General features: G+C 37.4%; 1 pseudogene; it reads left to right on the top strand.

Annotated features, from left to right (window-relative positions):
- The first annotated feature begins 4,924 nt into the window (after positions 1-4,924).
- Positions 4,925-5,480, top strand: LOC148122565 (translationally-controlled tumor protein-like; annotated as a pseudogene).
- Positions 5,481-5,845: the final 365 nt, after the last annotated feature.

The raw sequence follows: 5,845 nt of genomic DNA, 5'->3' as shown, positions 1-5,845 counted from the left end.
TCACCTTTGCTGATATCCTGTGATGATTTGTGTCTGCTTAATGACTAAATGTTTTAAAGACAAGGCTCAGTCAGCTGAGCAAATATGGCAATGAGTTGGAAATGAAAGGAATGCTCTGCTGAAATCTAACTACACATCACAAGTCATCTTCCTTCCTACTAAACACAGAAGTTATGTCTGGAGAATGGATGCCCTTTGTTCCAAGCCCTAAGGATTCACTCCTTTGTTTCCTGAATGCTACACAAAAACAAATGCACAACCCTGATAAATATCACAAGTAACTCATCATCACTATGATAAACCATTTCAATATTCCACTGCATTTATATCACAATTAAGAACTAGGATGCAGTTTCAGGGTTCTATTGATCAGTTGGTTGCTTAGTGTTTGTAATTTTGCTCTCTCTCTCTCTCTCTCTCTCTCTCTCTCTCTCTCTCTCTCTCTTCCCTCTTCTCCTCTTCTCTATCTGTCTCTTTCTGTTTGATCAATTTGTTGATAGGTTGAAATCCCCTAGATACAGTAATATTCTTTGGGGCCAGCTGGATGTCAGGGCTCAGACTTATAAGTTTGAAAGCAGTCTGGGTCACATAGTATGCTTCAGGCCATCATGGGCTACAAAAGAAGCCCACTCTGTCTCAGGAAGCATAATAATAGTGATGGTGGTAATAATAATACTGAACTGGCCATAAATATTTTCTAAACTATTTCTACTCTAACATCATACTAAAATGATAAAACTCAAGAAATTTAGTATTGACCTAGTCATATGATCTATTCCATACTCCATATTAATAATTGTAAGTTTTCTGGGTTATATCACTATTGATATTTCCTCACATTCACTATCATTTGTGCTTTCATTGTAATGCCCTTTAGCACTAAAATGGTTATAGACTTATGATGCCTTCATTTTTTGACCCTGACATAAAAATATCAAATTTGACCTTTGAGTGTATATGTAATTTAATGTCTCCACTGTAAGTCATTTGGCATGAATAAAAATACATGTCCATATCTTCATGAACCGTTGTGCAGGTTAGTTTTATGTCATTTTGACACAAGCTAGACTCATCTGATTCAATGAGAATTCATTCTCATTCAATCTCATTCAATTGAGAATGAACCTCAATAAAATCTGGTTGTAGGGAAGCCTATAGAGCCTTTTCTTAATTAGTGACAGATTGAGAGGGCTCAGTCATTTATAGGTGGTATAACCCCTGGACTGATGCTCCTGTGTTCTATGTGAAAGCAGGCTGAACAAGCCATGGGAAACTTCCAGTAAGCAGCACTTCTCCATTGCCTGTGCATCAGCTTCTGCCTCCTGATTCCTGCCAAGTCTGAGTTTTTGTCTTGACTTCCTACAATGATGAACAGCAATGCTGAAGTGTGTGAGTCAAATAAACCTTGTCCTTCTCAATATTCTTTTTGGTCATTGTGTTTGATCACAACCATAGAAACTCCAACTAAGAGATCAATCAAACCATAATAGGGCGCTTTATTTTTGCCACCTAAAGTTCTTTTCTACTTCTTGCCCTACCTGGACCCTGTAAAGTAGACCTATGCTCTCCTGTACTGTAAATTAGGAAGGCATAGTCCAGAGTGTCATATACTAAGTAGAGATTTGTATTTGGCTCTATTTTTCACTGCATCTTCTACTCTTATTATTTTTTTAGGTAACTTGAGCTTGTTACACAGATGAGAGGTTCATTTTTCTTTTTGAGTGTTACAAAAACACACCATGGTATTTCTCCATTCTCATATGAACATATGATGTGTTCCTAAGTTTTAACAATTATGAATAAAGTTCTCATGCCAATTTATGTGAAAGTCACTCTATGAAACACAATATTTATTTTTATTTTGGTAAATATCTAGAACTCTAATATTTTTTCAGTGTTAAGTGCATTTTCATTTCACTAGGAAGTTTTCGCATGTTTTGAACGGGGTACATCATCTTACTTTCTCTGCAACATGTGAGAGATCCTTTTGCTTTTCATCTTTGCTAAAACTTGATATTATCAATGCTTTTAAACTTTACCATCTTGATGAATTGAGGAATTCTCATTTTTCTAAGAACTAGGATAGCAAACATCGTTTTCAAGTATTTAAGGCCACTCACATTTTCCTTTGTCAAATATCTATCCATATTTACTCACCACCTATTGGGTTTGTCTCTCTTCTAATTGTAACACAGTGAGAACCTGTATACACATACATACACACACACACACACCTTTATATGTGTGTGTGTGTGTGTGTGTGTGTGTGTGTGTGTGTGTGTATATATATATATATATATATATATGGAGAGAGAGAGAGAGAGAGAGAGAGACTGAATTTGAATGGAAATTTTTGATAGATTTGTATACAATATTTTCTACTGTCTAGTCTTCATGTTCTGAAATAAATCATTCAACAATATAAAATTAACATTTTATTAAAATTTGACATATAATTTTTTATTCTTTCAAAATAAATCTTTATTTATATCAAAATTACAAAGGTTTTGACAGTATTACTTTTCCTAGATATTATGTAGTTTCAACTTACACATTTAGCTCAAGGTAATTTCTTTTATTTTGATTTCATTATTTATGTATTTCTCTGTTTGTGTGATTGTGTGGTCATAAGCCAAGTGTGCATAGGTACTTCAGAGACTGGAAGAGGGCATTGGGTCCCCAGCTGAAGTTCCAAATGGTGATGTGTCCTTGAGTTCTGGGAACTGAATTGAGGTCCTCGGGAAGAGTAAAATGTTCCCTTATCTTTTTTAAAAATCATAACAGATACTTATTAGATACTTCCTGTGTATTCATCAGTGTTCAATACATTTGAAACAGACTTTGCTTTACAGAGCAGTTTTATTTCATTTTGAATATATTTTAACTGAAAATAGAATTTTTAACACTGTACATTGTTATTATGATTTTTCATATATGTCTCCTCCAAGATCTTTCCCACTTCCCTCTCCCACCTAAATATATATCCTTCATTTTTCTCTCCATTTATTATACGCACAGATGTCTAAAAATAAAATAAAATTAGACAAAGTTTTAAAAACTCAGATTTGTACAAAATAAATAGAAGAAAAAGAAACAAATGGAAAACTCAAGAACATAAGTATTCACAGAGGCAGATACATTTGCAAAAACAGAAAACTCATACCCCCAAAAAACTAGAAAGCATAATATATAAACAAAGGAACTAAAGAAAATAAAAAATCCTGACAACATATTAAGAGACAGCCTCCAAAAATACGGTTGAATTCATTCTGTGTTGGTCTTCTACTGCCCAGCATTGGACCTGGGCTTGAGAGTAGTCTGTATACCTAGTGAGACTCTAGAACACTAATTTTTCATTTTCAAGTGGTTAAATTAATATTTAGAGAGCTTTTGGTTTAGGACTGTGTGCTTGTGTCCATTTTTCATATTGGCGGCAGAACCACATCAGGCCAAGACATGTGCAGGTCCTGTGCATGATGCCAAGTTTCTGTGAGTTCATATGTGTGTCTGACATGTTGTGTACAAAAGGCCTTGTTTTTTGGTGTCTTATATCCTCTCTGGTTCTTACACTCTTTCTGCTTCTTCTTACTTAGAATTCCATGAGACTTGAAAGGAAGAAATTGATTTAGACATCCATTTATATCTGAGAATTTCAACCTGTCACTTTCTGGATAATATCTGCATGTGGGTCTCTGTATTTGTTCCCATATGTCTCAAAAAGAAACCTCTCTGGTTATGACTGAGTGAGAAATAGATCTACAAGTATAGTAGAATGTCTTTAAGAGTCTTTTTTATTGTTGTGTTCCTTCAGTAGAATGGTAATATTTGGTTTTTCCCTGTGTCCATGACCTGTCTAATCTCAGGGCCTTGGCCATCCAAACTGTGTTATGTATGGGTTCCATAAATCAAATTTTTGGTCACTACTGCAGGTTTTTTGCCACTATTGAGCCATCTTGTAGGCAGGTAAATTTTCTGGAATGATAGGTTTTAAATTGGTGTTTTATTTTTCGCCTTCGATAGCATGTAGAGTATCTTCTAGAAGCCTTCCACACCAACAGAGGCCAGGTTAGAATCCTGAACTCCAGCGAAGACTGTCCCCACACCTCACCCAGACCTACCCAACATAACCCCAACTATCCCTCCTTTCCTTGTCACTACAACCCAGCTCATACCTTGGAAAGTATCTTCTTCTTCCATCAGAGGCCAGGCCAGCATCCTGAACTTTAAGATTGAACCCCAACATTTCCCTTGCTTGCCCAGTATAACTCCAACTGCCCCTTCTCTCATCATTACCATATCCCTGCCCACACCTCTGATGAAAGCCTTCCAATCCATCAAAGACGAGGCCTGCTTCCTAAAAGTCAGTTATGCTACACGCTACCCGTCCTACCCAGCCTATAGCCTGTGCATTACCAGCAAAATTCCAAGTGCTCCTCTTTTTCTTGGTACCTTATTCTAGCCTACACCACTGGTGAAAGACTCTCACTCTAGCAGTGGCCTAACTGGTATCCTGAATCTCATAAAAAAGTGTCCCTAAAATTTTTCTCATAGGAATTCTGCATTTATCCTCAAATAATTTTGGAAAATATACGTATGTATGCGAGTATATCTATATATGTGTATCTGTATTTATGTATGTGTATGTATTTAAAAACACAATGTTGACTTCTGTAGGCGCAGCGGGCGATGACGTAGAGGAATGTGCCCTCTATATGAGATTGGGGAGCGCTGGAGTTGGCCTTTTCCACCCACTCCCCCCCACCCCCGGCCCCAGCCTCTCTGGCTGCACCATGCTGGCTCGCGCTGTCAGGCTAGCGCTGCCGTCCCCAGCCACCACCATGATCATCTACCTGGACATCATCAGCCACGAGGAACTTTTCTCTGACATCTACAAGATCCGGGAGATCGCGAATGGGCTGTGACTGAAGGTGGAGGGCAAGATGGTCAGTAGAACAGTAGGTAACATGGATGACTCGCTCATTGTTGGGAATGCTTCTGCTGAAGGCCCAGAGGGCAAAGGTACCAAAAGCACAGTAGTCATTAGTGTTGACATTGTCATGAACCACCACTTACAAGAAACCAATTTCACAAAAGAGGCCAGCAAAAAGTACATCAAAGATTACATGAAATCACTCAAAGGCAAACTTGAAAAGCAGAAACCAGAAAGAGTAAAGCCTTTTATGACTGGGGCTGCAGAGCAAATTAAGCACATCCTTGCTAATTTCAATAACTACCAATTTTTTTATTGATGAGAACAATTTGCTCTCCTGGATCACCGTGAAGATGGCGTGACTCCATACATGATTTTCTTCAAGGATGGCTTAGAGATGGAGAAATGTTAACAAATTGGATCTGTCACCATAACCAGCTGCTGCTTCCCATCCATACAACACCAGGACTTAGGACAAATGGGACTGATGTCACCTGGAGCTCTTATTTTGACCATGATTTATCTGGAGTGGAGACATTGTTTTTTTTTTCTTTTTTTTTTCTTTAAAGAAAAAACATACCATGTAAGTTGTCTAAAAATTAAGTGCATTTAAACTCAAAAAAATAAAAATAAAAACACAATGTTTATTATCCAGTTCCTACAATGTGACTATTCAAAAAGCAAAAACAGTAAATACTGTATTTAATTGTTTCCAGTCCAGTTACAAACTCCCCTCCCTCCTCTCCTTGAGGTCCCTCTCCCAACCTCCCTTTTTCTTCCATGATCCTCTCCCTTTGTCTTCAGAAAAAGACAGTCCTCCCGTGTAGGCACGTCCATTCTGATTGTGACTGGATGAGGCAAAACAATATGATGAAATAGTACCTCTTTTTATACACTGTGAAGATGTGTCACTAT

This window comes from Myodes glareolus, chromosome 3 (assembly GCF_982192425.1).
Source record: "Myodes glareolus chromosome 3, mMyoGla1.1, whole genome shotgun sequence".
Lineage (NCBI taxonomy): Eukaryota > Metazoa > Chordata > Mammalia > Rodentia > Cricetidae > Myodes > Myodes glareolus.
The sequence above is the reverse complement of the archived record's forward strand: the minus strand, read 5'-3'. Positions and strand labels throughout refer to the sequence as shown.